The 20,799-nt window shown below is 40.5% G+C and overlaps 1 long non-coding RNA gene across 1 annotated transcript in view; it reads left to right on the plus strand.

Annotated features, from left to right (window-relative positions):
- Positions 1 to 20,015, plus strand: part of LOC113879954 — a 37,991-nt gene extending 17,976 nt beyond the window's left edge. Inside the window, exons 2-6 of the long non-coding RNA XR_003507538.1 lie at positions 732 to 889; positions 4,390 to 4,434; positions 5,099 to 5,311; positions 10,595 to 10,652; positions 19,959 to 20,015. This is a non-coding gene — a long non-coding RNA (uncharacterized LOC113879954). The remainder of the gene's footprint in view (positions 1 to 731; positions 890 to 4,389; positions 4,435 to 5,098; positions 5,312 to 10,594; positions 10,653 to 19,958) is intronic.
- The last annotated feature ends 784 nt before the right edge of the window (positions 20,016 to 20,799 follow it).

Genomic DNA, 20,799 nt, shown 5'->3' on the forward strand with positions numbered 1-20,799 from the left:
ATGGAGTGCATCTATCTTTCTCAGTTAAGATTTTCGGCTTTTACTTCCCCAAAGGTTACATCTATAATAATTGTGTTACCCTACCTGCCAGTGGCCATTTCTCAATTATTCTAACTCAACTATTTGTGGTTTCCAGTAGAAGTATGCTTCCCATTTCTTCCCATACACGGATGCTTGTTTCATGAATGCCTGTGGTTTATTTCCTCTTCTCCAGAAAATTAAGAGGCCATAGATCAGAGGAAAAAAATGCTAATTTAAAGGCCAGGCATGGCATGGTTGAAAGCTTCACATGGTTTAGAATGCTATGAGTCCTTCAAAGAATTTCTTGAGTCTATGCAGTTTTCAATTCATTAAGGTCAGTCCAAGAATATTTGATCTAACTGCCCATCCAGGTAAGCTCTGTGTGTGTGTGTGTGTGTGTGTATGCATGCTCACTGAGGCTTGGTGAGACTTTAAATATTGTTAATTCTTTTTTTAAAAAATTTTGTATTAGAGTATAGTTGATTTACAAAGTTGCTTTAATTTCAGGTGTACGCAAAGTAGATCAGTTGTACATATACATATATCCATTGTTTTTCAGATTCTTTTCCCATATGGGTTATTAAAGAATAATGAATAGAGTTCCCTGTGCTATACAGTAGGTCCTTTTTAGTTATCTATTTTATGTACAGTAGTGTGAGCTTTGTTAATTCTGATTGTGAAGCAAGGTGATCACTGACATGTTCTTACAGGGGACAGTTTTCCAGTTTTGAAGAGACCTGTTGGGATAAACACATTCAAGATAATAGCGCTGGGACAGGACAAAAGCCACTTCATTGTAAAAATGCCTTCAACCTGAAACATTCTGATGGACCTGTGCACGAACAATGGACACACACTGCCTAATGTGGTATGTAAAGATAGCAATAACCCTTAATGGCGAGTGTAAAATGAAGCATTATGTTAGCCAGTAGAAAGGAAAATGCAAATTGATTCCCTTTTTGTTTAGACGTAAGTGCTTATCAAGGTTAGTAGGTATTCAAGGTCTGTGACACCAGAATAATTTGTTTTATTATAATACATGGAAAAAGAGAGTGCTTCGGGCTTTCTGAGTGACTCGGATGGCCAGAGAAAATTCTACAGTCTGGGCTCTTAACAATCTCATTTCAACATAGCTCCAACTCTATCTCATAGACAGAAAGGAGGTTCAGAACCAAACCTTTTTAAAGTGAGATGATGGTGTTATAGATGAAAGCTAGTAATATTTTTTCCTTGGAGAGAATATAGAATTGAAGTTTGCATTTTGATTTGAAGGATTTTAGAATTGCCTAATAGACAAAGGCTTTCCAAGTTCATTATCTCAGGTTCCTGGACACTAGCAAGATGTTCCCTGTTGACTGTTCCCTGTCACAGGGGCTCAGTGGACAGCAGACATTATGATATGTGTGAGTCAGTTTGGCCGGAGCACAAACCACACCCAACCAACCGCCAGGTCTCTCTATACTAAATCTAAGTCTATGGGACTCTTTTATTCTGGTCTGGTCACCAAGGTAACAGCTTAATTTTTGCATGCTGTCACACAGTGACACCTATTGTTTGATACAGCAATTTTTGGCAATGCCTTCATACATCTCTACCCAGATGGTAGCTCAGGAAGAGGGAAGGTGAGAGGGCAGAAGGAATCATATTGATGGAAAAAGCTTTTCATTTGAAATGCTGAGCCACAGTGAGAGCTACTGAATGTCTTCCCTGGGTACAAGTGATCTCTCATAGCTAGGCTAATTTACAGAGATCCTGACAATGGTAAACATGGCGGCTCAGAATTTCCTTTCAGCTGTTAAGTAGATGCAAAATGCATTTCAAACACATGAATTCTTTAACACATGAATGAACAGATAAAACCAGCTCCATATAAATGGACTTAAACACAGAAATGGATATAGCTCTCTAATTCTTAAGTAGGATTTGGTATTTGGATCTTCCTTCTAGTGGGTTACTGAGTGAAATAATTTTAATGAAAAAAATTAGACTTTGATTCAGTGGGTTGGTGAATTATGGACATAACTAGTTAGTTACCATTCTGGGGAATTGTGTGAGTGCAATACCTGGAACAATTACTGCCCCCCTCCCCCCACCACCTTGGGAATAGATCGCTGTCTGTCAAGGGAAAATCTCCCAGATAAATAATAAAACACTACAAATGAAATCGACTGTATTAGTGGTCTTTGCTTTGCAAATCAGCAGAAAATAACTTGAGCTAGCTTATTCAAAAAAGGGTATTCATATGAAGGATACTGAAGTTGTCATGAAAGGGCTGAATTAAGTGGTGTTAGAAAGCATGGAAACATTGATATTGAGGTCCGGATCTTCCTTCTTGAGATCTATCATTAGTGAACTCAGTTCCCAGGAATTCTCTGTTACAATAAACTCATGTAAGAAGGAAGCTGATTGGCCCAGCTTGGGCCAGAGATCTAATTACTCTGCATATGGTAGTCGGAGAAGCAGGGTTGTAAAACTTGCACATGACCCACCACTAAGGGGCCTTTCTGCGGAGTAGCGGGAGAGTCAGAAGAAAGGGAAAAGTGTGAGTTGGAGAGACACCACCAAACATGTCAATTATAATGGTAAAATAACAAAGGTTTTTGTTTTCAGCAAATACTGATCTCATTTGAGAGACAGCGACTCTGAGTCTAGAATAAACTACAGGTACCATAGCATGGGGTTTCCCCAGTGGCTCAGTGGTAAAAGTACCTGCTTGCCAATGCAGGAGATGCAGGTTCAGTCTCTGTGTCAGGAAAATTCCCTAGAGAAGGAAATGGCAACCCACTTCAGTATTCTTGCTTGGGAAATCCCATGGACAGAGGAGCCTTGAGGGCTATGGTCCATGGAGTCGCAAAGAGTTGGGCGTGACTTAGGGACTAAACAACAACAGTAGCAGAGTCCTTGAGCCTTTCATAGTTCATCTTTCTTCAGTTTTTTTTTAGCCCCATCTTAGGCAATACTATTCCCCTCCCACATACTGTAAAAAATTCACCCTTAGAACAAAGTCAGATATAGAACTTATTGTAGTTCCCTAAACATGAAGCATGTCATCTGTACTCCTACCCCCTTGCTTATGCCATGCTCTGTGACCCAGAATACGACCCCTCCCCTCTACCTGGGTGTTGGCCTTGTAGAGCACTTAGCAGGATTTGAATATCACCTCCTCCAGGAAGACCTCTCTGTCACCACCATCAATCAAGTTCTCAGCTCACTGTGGCTTCTCTCCAGTGCCTAGACCATGAGAGATAGATTTATTTTTCATATTTGTAGCCAAAGATGAGGACAATATTTCTTTTGTACCTTTGTATCCTCTACTGCATCTGGGCCAGATGTTGGCCCAAGAAGTGCTCTTTGGAAAAAGGAGTGAGGCAAAGTCAATGTGAATGCAAACTGGAGGCCTCTAGAATCTCTCTCCTTCTCTGCTGCTCCCCAGAGCAACATGGCTGTCCCCTGGACCTTCCTCTCGCAGCCTATAGGTGGCAATGAGAGGTTTCTCTCTCCAGCTCTTCTTTCCTTCAGGTCTGATGGTAATGACAAATCATTCAGGAGCATGCTGTGTTTGGAATGAAACCAACGCAGCAACAGTGTTAGACACACTTCAGTCCCTATCAATCTTGACAGGATTTTTATATGGGGATTTTATGACGAAAGGCTTCATATCCCATCACACCTTCCCCGAGCCATTCATTCCTGGGGGAATATTTATCTACAATCATAAAAAAAAAAAAAAAACTCTAAGAAAACCTGCAACATATTGCTATTACCTAACATAAGCAGCCTCCATTGTTCCTGATATTAGCTACACAGACCCACATGCTATTTCAGTGTGTGATGTACATACAATGGACATGTTTTTATAGTTACACATTCACTTATACCAATTATACAAGCATATGCTGTATACAGCAACCTTTCTTGGACATAGAGTGGCAAAGTCACACACACACACACACACACAGAACACAAAAGGAAAGGAAAGAATATTATTGTTTTCACTCCTTCATAAATAAGCCTCATTTTTTATGCCAAAAGTTGGGGAGGTGGTGATAGAAACCAGCACAACATTGTAAAGCAATTATACTCCTATCAAAATTAATTAAAGTAAAAGAAGTGAGAAGAGGGGCACAGAATTCTAAATGAGGTGAGATACAGGCTTTTCTAAACATTTTACATCTTTCACCTTTTTCACTGTGTCCATTTTGCTAAATCCACTCCCAGCAATCAAGGCCAGCACACTCATTTGCCTAATTTGGAATTAGAGAGAACGTGGATTGATTTTTCAGCTTCTCTCAGAATACAGGGGAAAGGCCATCTGTTAGGATGAACAGCATGTATAAATCCTTCTTGACTCATCTTCTCTGACAACAGGGATGGAAGAGTAGCTGGTGGACCGCGGCATTCTCTGGATTCATGGTAAGAAATTCACCCTCCCTCCGAGAAGTCCATCAGTTAATATTAACAAGCAGAAAGAGCAAGAACCACTTGGCAGGAAGCTCTGAATTTCCCCCAGACTCTGAGTCAAGAGGTCATCAAGGAAGGAGTCTGGCTGTAAAGTACACCTATCTTCCTGTGATGAGAGTGACGACCGGGGTGACTGGAATCAGAGTGTAGCCTGCCCTCCTTTGGCAAACAAACACCCACTCTAGTAAGTGCCTTTTAATGTGCATCGAGGCTGTGTCTAGGAAAAGGATGCACACTTGGCAAGTACAGAGCTGTAAGGGGATCACTTTGACATGCCGATAAAGCTTATTGGTTTACTTTGGACTTGGCTTTATCATTTACTGAAGGATATTATTAGTGTGGAGATGATAGCCGTTTTCGGACTTCTCGAACAAAAGCCAGTGAAATGCATATGAACAAGAGGTCTGTTATGGAGAATTCTACCCTGTTTGTTCAGTGACTTTGGGATCCTAATCATGCAACTTAACAGAGATAAGACTCAGAGCAGAGAAAGAGAGCCCACCCAGTTTGGGGCCCCCAGGAAGATGAAAGTCAGTCGTGTTAAAAATGGAAGCCCATCCAACTCTGAGCATGTGTGTCGTTTTCTCTTATTGCAAATATGATATTATAAAAATAGGTTTGCTCTTTGGAGCCAGATGGCACGCAATACGTCTGAAGCTAAATCCAGTCTTGTGACAGTGGTCATCGCCAGCGAGGAACCACTTGGTCTGTGACGCCAAACTATTCGGTTCTTTGTGAGTCTTTTCCATCAAGCAAGCTCTTGGGTACTTCTCTGAGTGTAAAGAAACATACATGCCCCTTGATGACTGTGGGACTCTTGTTTTGCGAGGTATCATTTTGTTTGTTCTGTGTTTCATCTACCTCACTCTTCTTTAGAAAAAATAATGAAGATCACATAAATAATAACCTTGGTACTTATCATCAACTAGCTTGTTGCTTCACAATCTGATTTCAGTGCTTACTTTTCAATGATTTCATTATTGATTGAGGTATCCATTAATTCAGCAAAGTCTTCCCTTACATACAAACTAAGATTGTAGGCGCTCAAGTCAAATGATATAAGTTGGGTTCATCAACACACAGGTTTTAAAAACCATGTCATCTTGGGAAACTCTTTACATTTTTCTCAGTTCTAGCTTCTATGGCTTATTTACATTGAAGATAATCCTCCTAATTGTACCATTTATAAAAGTGATTTGTAAACTGTAAAGTACGATGCAAATACTTTTGATTCTCAGAGGTTAGGACTGGAATGTTATATAAGTTAAATATAAGCATATTTTAAGCATCTATTGCATGCTCAGAAATACGTGAGGTGTTTTGTAGATAAAAGGACTAAATTGACAGAGTTTCTATACTCAAGAAAGTTTGAGTCTATGAGAAGAAAATAATTTAATCATGGAAAAGACACAAATTTAGCCACTGAGTTGTCTGAAAATTTTCTATAAAGTAATCTGTTTGCCAGGCAAGGCCATTAACATTGTGATTCTCTGTGTTCCTTGGTCTGGTTTTGCAATAACCTATGTAACCAGCAATAGCTCTTATTTTAAGATAAGCTTCCTCTAAACATAATAAATTATTCACTTTTATTTAATAGTGAATTAAATAAAAGTGAATGTGTTTTATTTAATTTAAATAATTTCCTACTTTCACAGCATTTTGGAAATTTATTGATGGACACTGAATCCAGGCTACTTGTCTCTGTATTTTTATAGAAACCAAAAAGATTTTTAAATAATAATTGAGAATATTTTTATTATTAACAGCAAATATTCAATTGTTAAGGCAAAACTTCCAAATGTAGGCTTATCAAAAACAAGTTTGCTTATATATCAATTGGCTGTTTTGTTTAACGAGTGTGCATGTGCTCAATCCCTCCATTGTGTCTGACTCTTTGTGACCCCATGGAACGTAGCTACTAGGCACCTTCCTCTATCCATGGAATTTTCCAGGCAAGAATACTGGAGTGGGTGGACCCAAGGATCGAATCCCTATCTCTTGCATCTCCTGCATTAGCAGGCGGATTCTTTACCACTGAGCCACCTGGGAAGCATTCTGTTTATTAGTTATGTGAATTAAAAACTGAACTTTTGGAAATTCAGTGTTCTGACATGTAAGTGGGAGAAAAATGTCCCATTTTAAAAATGAAACATAAAAATATGCATAGAGCATTTGTAGTAATTAGATGCAGCTCAGGTTTGGTAGTTTGAAGGAATAGAAGTTTCTTTCTTTATATCCACCCGGGTGACTGATCATGCCTTCCTCATGGGTTGAAAGAACTCCACTTCCACCATGGATGCCAGCAGGTCAGATAAACTAGACAGACGAGGGACACTGCTTAGTGACTTGAGGATCTGGTCCAAAGAACTGGTGCACCCAGGGACCTCTGTCTGCCCAATGGCCAGAGAATCCTCAGGGAAATGATCACCTCCAAGAAATGGGCACTGTGACATTGCCCTGTGGGTCCCCTCATCCAGCATCCTTCAGGGTACTTACAGCATTATCCTTACAGGACTAATTAAAATTTGGCTGATAGTGATTTTCCTTCCATGATGGCACTTTTTATGCTAAAGGTCACCTTACAATATTATGAAACTCAGCCTTGAAGATGTAAAGACAGCACATGTGGGGCGTGAAATGAGCAGGTGTGTGTTGAGATGGGTGTGTAAAGTGATTCATTCAACCAGGCGAAAGGGGGCAGTTGTGTATGGGAGGCCTGTTACACCAGGATGAGAACCTGCTGGGCAATCCTCAAAATGTGTCGCTAGAATCCTGGTGGGATTTTTACGAATAGGAATTGCCACTGCTATTTCAGAGCAGGCATCCACTGACTCGGGGTCCACTTGGTTGCAGTTGAGAGCCCTCTTTTCCCCCAGAGGCCAGAAGACTTCCCGGCTCTGAGTAGGTGCCACAGATGGTGCTGCAGGTAAGTGTCAGATGGGGAAGCAGCATGCGTCTTTGTCACCTTGCCTTCCCCAGAAGCCACTTGCCTGAGCCGCTCTCCACTGTCAGCCAAGGCTCAGGTGTCTGGCTCCCTGCCCTGCTCCTGGAGTTCGCCTTGACATTGCAGCTTGTGCACCCTGCCCCTTGGAGGATGAGAAATCAAAGGCAACAGAAGCCATTGGAAGTGACACCAAACAGGGATTCTGGCCTTGGCTCTCATTTACATCTCTCCTCTTTTCTGCTCCCCTTGTGGCTCAGATTTGCAGTGTCACTCTATGATATTTGGGGCCAATGTTGGCCCCAAAGACAGTGGACCCAGACGCAGTCGATCTTATAGTCCTTATCATAGTCACATGATAGATGAACCTAGAGGAGTTTGGTTTCACCTATATTGAATTTGGGCTTCACAGGTGGCTTAGCAGGTAAAGAATCCACCTGCAATGCAGGAGATGCAGGAGATGTGAGTTTGACCCCTGGGTTGGGAGGATATCCTGGAGGAGGGCATGGCTACCCACTCCAGTATCCTTGCCTGGAGAATTCCATGGAAAGAGGAGCCTGGTGGCCACAGTCCATGGGGTCACAAAGAGTTGGACACTACTGGAGTGACTGAGCACATGCACACATCCTGAGTTTGAGAAGATGCAGAATTGTGAATGTCCAGCTAGTTTAATGGAGAAGGTGATGGCACCCCACTCCAGTACTCTTGCCTGGAAAATCCCATGGACAGAGGAGCCTGGAAGGCTGCAGTCCATGGGGTCGCGAAGAGTCAGACACGACTGAGCGACTTCACTTTCACTTTTCCCTTTCATGCATTGGAGGAGGAAATGTCAACCTACTCCAGTGTTCTTGGCTGGAGAATTCCAGAGACAGGGGAGCCTGGTGGGCTGCCATCTATGGGGTCACACAGAGTCGGACATGACTGAAGCGACTTAGCAGCAGCAGTAGCAGGAGCTAGTTTAAACTCCACTGACAGAACCAGAGGGAAGGTCAGGCCTAGGGGTGTCTAGAGCCTCTCCGAGGTTCAAAGACTTCTGAACCATTTCTGATTTTTTTTTTTAATATAACTGACATATTAAGAAAAAAAAGAGAGAGAACAAATAGAAACTTTGTGGCATATTTAACATTTTTTACATGTATCAAAATAACACCTTCATTAGATATAATCCAGCTGCCTTTTTAAAGAAAATTAAGATGGAGTTCCTAAAATATATATAAGCATGGAGGATTAATTAAAATGGTTTTATTTTTATTTTTTTATAAGAAATGATTTTATTCCTACTTTTTAGTTACCATGCAGTTTACTCTGATAATTTGACTCTGTTACTAGCAAAGCAGTTGAACTAACACCCATAAATACAGGATGGGAGACAGTTAACATCCACTAGTGTTTCTCTAAATAGGATGGTTTTTTATTGGGGTATATATGGGGTGATTCTTCCTCTTGCTGTGCCTGGGACAGTCCTGGTGTAAACCCTTTGTCTCAGCATAATTATTAATAGCATTCAAAGAGTCTCCCAGTTTGGATGATAAATTGTTTAATCAACTTAGCAATATGTTTAAACCCCTATGCTGAATGCCTTCTTTCCACGGTCCCCACATGGCTCAGTAACTCTCTGTAAAGCCTATTTATAGAAACATCAACATTCTCAGTTGGAGGCACTTTGAGAATAATAGGCTTTGGAAATGAATATGGGGGTCATCTCCACAGAGGTGATGCCATAAGTTGAGGTGGTGAAGTTGAGGTCTTTTTCAAAGACAGCAAAGACTGCCAAAATGTCATGGTTATGCTTTGTCATAAACCTTTTAGTGCCTTTACATGGAGCCCTTTATTCTTTCTCTGAGCATCGGGCAGAGGGATATAGTGTCTTGTTGTATCAGGTAGACTGACCCTAGAGTTTGAAACCCTATGGGAATGGATTTATGAGGAAGGAGAGGGTCAGTTCTTGTGGCTGATTTCATATGAACTTTCTGTGGCCAGATGCTGGATAAGATGCGGACCAGTCTGCTACCAGAGATGGGTGTGTGATGAGATCTACATAAGCCCTACATCAGTTTTGGGCTTGGCATTTTCCATACAGTGACCCCATATACCATCTCAGCCGATCCTCTGATTCTACTATGAGATTGGCAGTACTTGTAATATTATTCCTGATTTACCCTTGATGGAAAAAAAAAAAAAATCAGAAGAATGTGAAATGCACAAGTAACTCAAGATGACTCAGATGTTAAAGAATCTACCTGCAATGCGAGAGATATGGGTTCAATTCCTGGGTTAGGAAGATCCCTGGAGGAGGGCATGGCAACCCACTCCAGTATTATTTCCTGGAGAATCCCATGGAGAGAAGAGCCTGGCGGGTACAGTTCATGGGGTCACATATAATTGGACATGACTGAGTGACTAAGCACAGCACGTCAGGGAAAGAACAGGGTTCAGACCGAAAAATCCTTCGGACTTGAATCCAGAGTGTTTCCGCGCTGCTGTGCAGGAGGGGGAAGTTAGAAGAGGCTTGATTAGTTCAAGTTGCTAATGCTCGGCCCACGTTGTAATCTACAGGGCCACACGTGACAACTGATCTTACCAGAGATGCACTGGAACTGTGGGACCCTGACAAACCATGGTTTGTCAGAAGCAGGATCTGTTTCCATGCAGATCCTGCCATTTCCTACAATCACGTGCAACGTATCGGTCTGAGCCATTTTTTTTTTTTTTTAATCAATTGCATTATGTGGAAGGATGATCAGTCCTACTTCATGGATTTGGTTGTATTAACTGAGATTTGTATAACACGCCTGAGGCATATTATACAGGAGGCACCAAACAATCCATTTCTTCTTTAAAGTATGTGTAAAATACTTAGGATTTTAGGATGGCTTTAAGTTCCATCTGTGATTTCTAGGAGATAGACAAGACACTTGAGGCTACTTCACATTTTGGTGAGTTAAGTGAAACCAGCAGCTGAATTTGCTGGCAGATACTAACGCATGTGTCCCATCGCTGCTCCTTCCAAACATGGAATGAATCTGAAATTTTCTACCACTGGAAAGAAATGTAATATTTAAAGGTAATTTGACCTGTACATGTGTGTACCATGAATATTTAATGAAACTTATGGCAAATGTATTTATATAGCATTAAACTGAGGATATTTATTTCTGACTCATTTTCCAGGATGTTATTTCCTCAGCAAATGGGAAGTTGCCCTCTATAAAAATGCTCAGTTCTAAAGGTAAGCTTAAAGATGTTAGAGTGGAGCTCTTCTTTTTCCTGATTCAACTGCGGATGCTAACTCTGCCCCCTTAAAAAGAAGAAGAGCCATTTTAAAAGGTCAAGATGTGTCCCAAAGACATAGATTAAGGGCTAGTCCCAAGTACCACTCTTTTGACCCTTTTATTCTATTGTGTAGAGTGTTTACAGATATAGATGGCAGAGTCTAATATTTTATTTCCTGTTAATATAGATCATTATGCTCCTTTATAATATTTCAATTTGCTAGTGCTTTAAATAAAACAGGCATACATGTTTCAAGTTAGTTGATATAATACCTAATTCAGAGATATTTTTAAATTTATTTTTTTTGGATTGGATAGGATAACCACGTGGAATGAAGTTATTTTTCTCTGAGGCAGCTGCAACTTTGGGATTAAAGACAGCAAAAGCAAACAAACGAGTGACATCAATAATAAAAGAACAAATATAAGGTGCTGTGTCCAGATGCAATTTGATAAATTAGGACTTCCCTGGTGGCTCAGATGGTAAAGTGTCTGCCTACAATGTGGGAGACCTGGGTTCGATCCCTGGGTCAGGAAGATCCTCTGGAGAAGGAAATGGCAACCCACTCCAGTACTCTTGCCTGGAAAATCCCATGGACGGAGGAGCCTGGTAGGCTGCAGTCTACCATGGAGTGGTAGACCCCATTCCATGGGTTTGCAAAGAGTCGGACATGACTGAGCGACTAAACTTTCTTTAAGCTTTATTAAATTTACCCTTAAATCAGATGAGGTAGATTTGGTTACCATTAATAACCTCAGATATGCAGATGACACCACTCTTATGGCAGAAAGTGAAGAGGAACTAAAAAGCCTCTTGATCAAAGTGAAAGAGGAGTGAAAAAGTTGGCTTAAAGCTCAACATTCAGAAAACTAACATCATGGCATCTGGTCCCATCACTTCATGGCAAATAGATGGGGAAACAGTGGCTGACTTTATTTTTCTGGGCTCCAAAATCACTGCAGATGGTGACTGCAGCCATGAAATTAAAAGACGCTTACTCCTTGGAAGGAAAGTTATGACCATCCTAGATAGCATATTGAAAAGCAGAGACATTACTTTGCCAACAAAGGTCCATCTATTCAAGACTATGGTTTTTCCTGTGGTCATGTATGGATGTGAGAGTTGAACTGTGAAGAAAGCTGAGCGCTGAAGAATTGATGCTTTTGAACTGTGGTGTTGGAGAAGACTGTTGAGAGTCCCTTGGACTGCAAGGAGATCCAACCAGTCCATCCTAAAGGAGATCAGTCCTGGGTGTTCATTGGAAGGACTGATGCTGAAGCTGAAACTCCAGTACTTTGTCCACCTCATGCAAAGAGTTGACTCATTTGAAAAGACCCTGATTCTGGGAAGGATTGGGGGCAGGAGGAGAAGGGAACAACAGAGGATGAGATGGCTGGATGGCATCACCGACTCGATGGACATGACTTTGAGTGAACTCCGGGAGTTGGTGATGGACAGGGAGGCCTGGCGTGCTGTGATTCATGGGGTCGCAAAGAGTCAGACACGACTGAGCGACTGAACTGAACTGAAATCGATGTGGTAGATTTGGGTTAAAAGCTTAAGTTGTGATTTGATCACTTAAAAAATATTTGTTTATCTATGGCCGTTCACGGTCTTTGTTGACACGTGGCTTTTCTCTAGCTGTGATGAGCAGGGGTTGCTCTCTAGTTGCAGTGCCTGGGCTTCTTGTTGCGGCAGCTCCTCTTGTTGCAGAGCAGTCTCTAGGGCACGTGTCAGCTCAGTAGTAGCTGCGGTTCCAGTCTCTAGAACACTGGCTCAGTAGTTGTGGTGCATGGGCTTAGTTGCTCCACAGCGTGAGGGATCTTCCTGGACCAGGGATTGAACTTATGTCTCCTGCATTGACAGGCAGATTCTTTACCACTGAGCCACCAGCGAAGTCCCTTGACACTTTTCACAACTAGAAAACCTCAACATAGTTGAGGAGAAAACATTACAGAAAAATAAGTGTCAGCTCTTCTTATCCTGCTGGGTAACCATGTGAGCTAGAAAAGTCAATCTCACTCACAGGTCAAGGGTACAGGAAGAGCCAAGGTTCCAAGGAAGATTGTGCCAGCTAAGTCATAATTGCAAACTTTTTCCATTCCCTGATATGGTTTCCGTTTTATAAATAACCATAGTCCTCCTGAAAATGTCACTGTCTTAAGGAAAATAAATCCACTTTTTATAATCAGCATACTCTTTTAGTATGTCATTAGCAAGAAGTCCTATTTTGCTATCTCTTGGCAGGGAAATTAAAACTTATTTTGAAACTTAAACAGCTTTAACTATATAAAAGCACAGAATTCCAAAGGAGCTTTTTCAAAGACTGCATGTTTAAAAACTGTAGCACAGAGGAACTGATAATGTGCTCACGGTAGAAGTGCTTGTAGTTAACGTGGAAGTTTGGTGGACACGTGATGTCATTCTAATAGTTGCCAAGTTCCGCCCTGACTTTCTCTGATCTTCATAGTCGAATGGCTCTTAACTATGATGCTTGGGGGTAAATTGCCTGTTATTTAAGAGTGTTTTAAAATCTCATGGTTATGCCTACTTGTCATAAACCTCTTTGTGCCTTTACATAGAGCTCCTTTTCCTCTCTGATGGGGATAGACAGTAGAATGTAGTATGGTGCTGTATCAGTCAGTCTTACCCTAGGCTTAGAAATCATGTGGAAATTAATTTGAAGAAGGAGCAAGAATCAGTTCCTGTGGCTGATTTTAGATGAACTTTCTGTTGCCAGCACTCAGTGGGCCTAGAATAGTGTGACCCAGTGCACGCGTGCACACACACACACACACACACACACACACACACACACACACACATACACAATAGCTAATAGAAACAAAATTCTCACAAGATACTTACTCTTACTGTGTAAAAGACAGAATGGTATTTTCTGTTCTAGCCTATCTCATTCTATTAAAAAAAAATAAAGTGGGTCACAACCCACTGAACTGATTTCTCATTCCACTAATAAGTCATGGCCTGGAGTAGGGGAAGCACAGGCCTGGCACCTAGCAAGGCACATCTTGCATGTTTTTAAATTTAAAAAAAAATTATTATTACTTTTAACCATGTATATATTTATTTGACTACACTGTCTTAATGGTGGCAAATGAGTTCTTTAGTTACAGGATGATAACTCTTAGTTGCAGCATGTGGATCTAGCTCTTTGGCCAGCAATCAAACCGGGGCCCCGTGTATTGGGAGCATGGAGTTTTTGCCACGGAACTACCAGGGAAATCCCAGTGTGTGTGTGTGTGTGTGTGTGTGTGTGTGTTCCAATAACCTAGTGTTTTAGAACCTACTGTTATAGCACATGGAACTCTGAAAAGTGAAAATGTTAGTCACTCAGTTGTGTTCAACTCTTTGTGACCCCATGGACTGTAGCCCACCAGGCTCCTCTGTCCGTGGGATTCTCCAGGCAAGAATACTGGAGTGAGTTGCCATTCCCTTCTTCAGGGCATCTTCCCAACCCAGGGATCAAAGCCGGGTGTCCTACATTGCAGTTAGATTCTTTACTGTCTGAGCCACCAGGGAGGCCCCTGACAGTTTACTGCTAAAGAATGTTAGCCATCATCTGAGCCTTCACTGAGTCATAGTAGTAACACCAAAGTTCACTGACCACAAATCAACAGAAAAATGTAATAATAATGCAAAAGTTTGAAATACTGAGACAATTACCAAAATGTGACATAGAGACATGAAGTGGGCAAATGCTGATGGAAAAATGGCGCTAAAAGACTTGCTCAGTGCAGCATTGCTACCAACTTCAATTTGCAAAAGATGCAATATCTGCAAATTACAGTAAAGCAACATAATAAAACAAGCTATGCTTATAGTAAAAAAACAACAGATGGTGAATGGATAATATTAAAGAAAATAATTTTAGTTTTTGTATTTATTTTGCAATTGAATCTTGTGAGCATATTTTTAACTTGCAAAAGAATTGGATGATGGATCCCTGAGAAAGAACAATGTGTGGTTTTGGGCTATTTTGGTCTCTGTGTCTCTCCATGAGCTTGTGCCCTGGAGAAAATGAGAGATGAAACCTACAAAACTGATGCCTCCTCCCTAAGTTCTCATTGTGGGAGGACCTTGCTGGCTGCGGCAGCCATGGACTCTGCGTTGGAGATCTTTCTTTCATAGAAGACCTTGCCGTTAAGAGGCAAGGAACACAATCAGCTGGCAACCTGCAGTTATTACAACTCCAGGGACCACTTCAGCTTTCCAGCTGAGACCACTCTCCTCCCAGGCAGCCCCAGCCAATGCCTAAGTGTGGCACAAAGTACCAGGGTCCTTCAATAAGGTAGTCTTTTTGCACTGGAGTTCCTTGTTGGTGTGGATGTTCTCAGTCAGATTTTTATTGCAGTCAGAGGCTCTCCTGTCAAATTTTGCCTTTTTCCTTTTAATTTTTCATGTGCATTAACCCCTAGTCAATCTCATGCACCCTAGATATTTGACCCCCTCGCTCCAAGCTCTCAGAGCCTGGAGAGATGGCTTCTCTCTCCCTATTAAGAGTTAGTATTCTCCCTGTATGGGAAGAGGCCAGGAGTTCTCACCGCTAAGTCCACTGGGTCCACTACCTCCTCTGCTGCCTGCCAAACCAAAAACTGAGGTTAACTCATAGCTTACTGAAGATGTCCTGAGCCTGGTGAGAGCTTTGTGCCAAAGGGGCAATAAGAAAATCAGTATATACAGGCAAAAACCAGGGGGGCACCTACAGACTGGATTTGGAGAGTACTTGATCAAGGTGGTTAGAATACAGCCAAAAGTGAAGAGAATGGGTCGGTCTGTCAGGATGTAGGACTTGACACCAGGGGATGATGCAAACTTGTTGGGAGGATGGCTCTGGAAGCCTGGAAAGCAAGATGGCCCCACTGAGTGAAGTTGAAAAGCTGAATGACTATGGCAGGTGGTTGAGGAAGGAACTAAAAAGTTCAGTAAAGCAGCCCGTGCTGGAGAGGATGGAAGATTATGTTCTAAGTCAGGGCCCAGAGGACTCAGTATTTACATGGCTGCTGTGAATGTGCCAGTGAGAAAGGCACCTGCATCATTAACTCTCCTCTGCAGGCTGACACAGAGCTTGTTCATTGAGAGCAGTGGGGATGTCGGAGTCCCAAAGCAATAGATACCAGGTGGTGGCACTAACCACCGGTACTCTGGGACAGCTGTGCAATGAGTGAGAGCAGGGTGGTACCCAAGGGGCCTTGCCTCACAGAGAACTGAAGAGATTATTAATTGGATGAAATAGGGCCCATTTTTCCTAGGGACAAAATAAATGGGTAGTCATTGAGGGTTGTACCTAATGCGTATAATCAATTTAATAAAGCCCACACAACTAGGAACTTTACTTTGACCTAAATTCTATGATCTTTGAGTGGAACCTGGAGTAGGAAAAGGATCTATCTTGGGAGCAGGCTACAGGGTTTGCATCCCACTACTTGGGTCACACAGTCACATGTCAGTGGTGACAAGCGCTGCTGAGAGGAGTGCATGACAAATTTCAGAGGGAGGGTCACAGTGCAAGACCCCAGGATTCTGAAACAAGGGAATGACATTTGCAATGAAGAATTAAACATCAGCATCCTTCTATGTGCTGAAAGAGATAGAAAGTTTAAGAACAAGTGACCATGGATCTAGAACTTTCATCATGAACTGGTTTCTTTTAGTTATATATTGATTAGGCAGGCAGCACAGGAATCTAACATTACATGGAAAAGGAACATGTAAGATAGAGCCCAAGTAGAATCAGATGGTGCTTTGACTCACTGAGAAATGTGGGGATTAATTGCATGAAATAGGGATGGTTTTCCTAGGTACAAAATATGCTGCAGGAGGGCCCAGTGGCCCCATCTCAACTCTCATCAATGACTTCATGGGATTTTCTGTAAGACAAGCTGATGGGGGAACCAGATCTCAAAGATAATTATCAGGGATCATCTTACAAGGGGCAAGCCATTAAAGGATGATGGGCTGCATCATAGTCATAGTCAAAGGTGGCTTGAAAACCATTAGTAAGATAAGCTCTTCCCAGTGAGCAGAGCTTTGAGTGATTTACCTGGTCAGCCACTTTTTTGTGGCAGGAAAAGTGGCCTGAACTGAGAATATGTGTAGAATTGTGGGTAGTATCAAATTTCCTGGCTTAGATGCTCCATGCATGTAAGAAAAAAGACTGAGAGATCAGAGAAAAAGAGATAAGAAAAACAGAAGGAATGCCAAGGAAGCACTTACAGCCACATTCTGGAATCATCTGTAAGAAGGTAAAGGGTGAAACTAACCCAGTAAATGTTGATGAAGACAGGACTCAGAGTGGGGTAGGTGGGGGGGGGGTCACAAAATTCCAAATATTAGAATCCAGAAGGCATCATTCTTTGAAGACTCAGACATAGGCAAGAACATAAATACAAAGCAATCCATCACTACAAACACTGCATAACTAATCACTGTGGAAGTTTCCTAAAATCATCTCCTTGTTGTTGGGGAAAAGCTACAGTATCTTAAACTTTCCACTGGAGTTCAGATCATGGGTTGAAAATATGTGACTACAGTATGAAAGCCTGTCACACTCTGGAAAAATAATTTTAAGTTCATCTTAATGTTACCTTTTCAGGCAACGTAATCTCTCTTCTTCTCTAATTTTACCCGTATGTTTGTTATCTGATGCATGTGTGCGTGCTCAGTCACTTCAGTCACGTCCGACTCTGTGACTCTATGGACAGTAGACCAACAGGTTCCTCAGTCCATGGGGTTCTCCAGGCAGATATGGGAGTGGGTTGCCATGCCCTTCTCCAGGGCATCTTCCCAACTCAGGGATTAAATCTGTGTCTCCTGCATTGTAGGTGGATACTTTATCAACTGAGCCACCAGGGAAGCCCCTGTTGTCTGATATTATAGTGATAATTATTAGCATCACTAAATCATTTATTGAATCTTAAATCCCCCTCAGATTTTAAAACACAAGAATCTATAATAGTATGGCCAGAGTTGGTCACTAAGCATTGCAATGAAATTCTTTCCCTGTAATTTTTATGTTTCCTCTTCAAGTTATTTCTTTATTTTTGAAAACATTTTTTATTATTGCAGAAGTAATACATATATTATTTGTAGATGTCTTTAAAACTTGGACACATGAAATTTAAAATGTTTAAAAATTTTACATTACCTTTAATCCTACCCCTAAGAAATCACTGACTATAAACACTACTATACCCCTATATTCTCTGATTTTTTTTTCCAGTTAAAGGGAGAAGAAAAAAGAGCCAAAATGGTATACAAATAGGTCATTTCAGTATGTGAGTACAAGCAAACATGGCAGGGAATTACAGACAGAAAAATAATAGAGCAAATGGAAAAATAATAATAGGAAACAATAGAAGAAAATTTTCCTGACATGAAGCAAAAGTGAGTTCAGATTAAGACTCACCAAATGCCAACAAAATATATCAAAGGAAAGAGAATTACATCCAGTCTTCTTGTAATAAAAAATCAGCATTTGAAAATAATGTTATGAACTATAGCACAGAGACCACAAGGTAACAGAGAAAAGGAGGAGAAACAAATTTGTCTACATTTCTTCTTTTCATAAATGCTTCACACAAGGGAACCACATCTGCATATGCTTTGAGAATGAAAAATTGTAATTCAAGGTTTCTAAATAAGGGGAAGCTATGATTCATTCACAAATGAGATAGAAAAAATGTTCTCAAACTCAAAGAATCCCAGAAAATAGATCATTTAAACTTTTGTGAAAAAATTGAGGACATATTCTAACCAAATGAGAAATGAATCAAAATAACAGATGAAAGAACTGAAAGAATATGATGTAAATAAAAAGAGCGATGAAAAATTAAATTCATAAACCCTAAGGCTTTTTTTTTCAAATATTGACCATAAAATATAGTCAAGGAATATAATACACATGTCAAGATTATTCTTGAAAAGGGAGATTAATAAAGTAAAAGCAGTTTGTCAGTAATAATCTAAATTTCAAATTTGAAATTATTGTGAAATATATAGGAAATTGGGAGTAAGAAAGTTGAGTCAACATACTTTAGATATGCAACACTGACTCGATGGACGTGAGTCCGGGTGAACTCCGGGAGTTGGTGATGGACAGGGAGGCCTGGCGTGCTACGATTCATGGGGTCGCAAAGAGTCTGACATGACTGAGCGACTGAACTGAACTGAACTGAGACAGAATATATAACTTTTTAATCACTGGAAAGTAAACGGAAGAGTAAAATGTGTAAAGTGTTTATTAAAAAACTTATTTTTCCTTAATAAATTTTAGGGATTTTTCTGACTTTAAATATTTTCCTCAGTAACACCACAGAACATTCTATTTAATACTCTCATGGCTTTCCTGGTGGCTCAGATGGTAAAGCGTCTGCCTGCAATGCAGGAGATCCGTGTTCGATTCCTGGGTCGGGAAGATCCCCTGGATAAGGAAATGGCAACCCACTCCAGCACTCTTGCCTGGAAAATCCCATGGATGGAGGAGCCTGATAGGCTCCAGTCCATGGGGTGGCAAAGAGCCGGACACGACTGAGCGACTTCACTTTCACTTTAGTATTTTAACTTACATCTTATATTTAATGTACTGAATGTGTTGTCAAACTTTATTCCAACCAGTTTATATCATTTTACAGTCCCACTAACAATGACTAAAAAGGCCTGTCACCTATATGCTAGCTAACATGCTGTTACAAGAAAAATGTACCAATACTGTCGCATTTTAGCTCAGCCACTAAATATTTCATTCATACAGGAGATTTTTCTTGACTTGAAATAAAAATTTAATTTTGCTTAAAAATGAGTTAGCAATATACTTATATGCTGAGTGTATTTTTCCCCACAAATAATTCAAAATGTGTCTTTCAAAATAGACCAAATGCTAAACATTTTCTCATTTTAGCAAATGTGGTTTCTGGCCAAAATTACTGTCAAGTACCTTCAAAATATTTGGTAATAATTAATATAATTTTGTTTGATAAGACAAGAGATCTTTGGTGAAAATACTTACAAAAATAATTGTGAATGTGGTTAAGGTAGATAATCACTTTGCAAGTGATATTTCTGATTTTAGTGTGGTCTATTAAGTATAAGTAGAATATATTAGGCTGCAAGTTTTCAGAAGTCTGTTTTTATTTGTACCTGCTTACAGGGAGAAATAAAATCAGGAATTATTATGTTTCCTAGAGATCTTTTTTCTTTTAATGTGTCTGCTATCATCCTACCATAGTCTTTTCTTTTTCAGGGAAAATATAAAAACACATAAGAAGGCTGAGTGCCGAAGAACTGATGCTTTCGAACTGTGGTGTTGGATAAAACTCTTGAGAGTCCCTTGGACAGCAAGGAGACCAAACCAGTCCATCTTAAAGGAAATCAACCCCAAATATTCACTGGAAGGACTGATGCTGAAGCTCCAATACTTTGGCCATCTGATGTGAAAAGCCAACTCATTGGAAAAGACCCTGACTCTGGAAACATTGAGGGCAAGAAGAGAAGGGGTGACAGAAAATGAGACGGTTGGATGGCATCACTGACTTAATGGACATAGTTTGAGCAAACTCTGGGAGATAGTAAAGGACAGGGAAGCCTGACGTGCTGCAGTCCATGGGGTCGCAAAGATTAGGACATGACTTAGCAACTGAGCTACTGTAAAACAACAAGATATGACACAACAAAGAATGTAAAGAAAAAAATTAAGGCTCTCAAATAAAGATAAAATCAAGCAATAATATGGGTAGTGGAATACAATATTTTTAGTTTAAAATCTTTAATGTTAATACCACAATAGAATGCCAGATAACTTTTTAAATTGAAGTAAAATTGATTTATAATATTATATTAGTTTCAAGTACACAGCATAGCAATTCAATATTTTTATAGATTATATTCCATTAAAAGTTATTGCAAGATAAGGTCTGTAATTCCCTGAGCTAGACAACATATTTTTGTTGCATATCTACTTTATGCATATCTATTTTATTTAAGTAGTTTGCATCTCTTAATCTCATACCCCATCTTCCATCTCCCCCTTCTTTTTTCTCGTTATAACCTCTAGGTTTCCCTCCCCCCCTATACCTGAGAGTCTG

The sequence above is a fragment of the Bos indicus x Bos taurus genome, chromosome 21 (genome assembly GCF_003369695.1).
Source record: "Bos indicus x Bos taurus breed Angus x Brahman F1 hybrid chromosome 21, Bos_hybrid_MaternalHap_v2.0, whole genome shotgun sequence".
Lineage (NCBI taxonomy): Eukaryota > Metazoa > Chordata > Mammalia > Artiodactyla > Bovidae > Bos > Bos indicus x Bos taurus.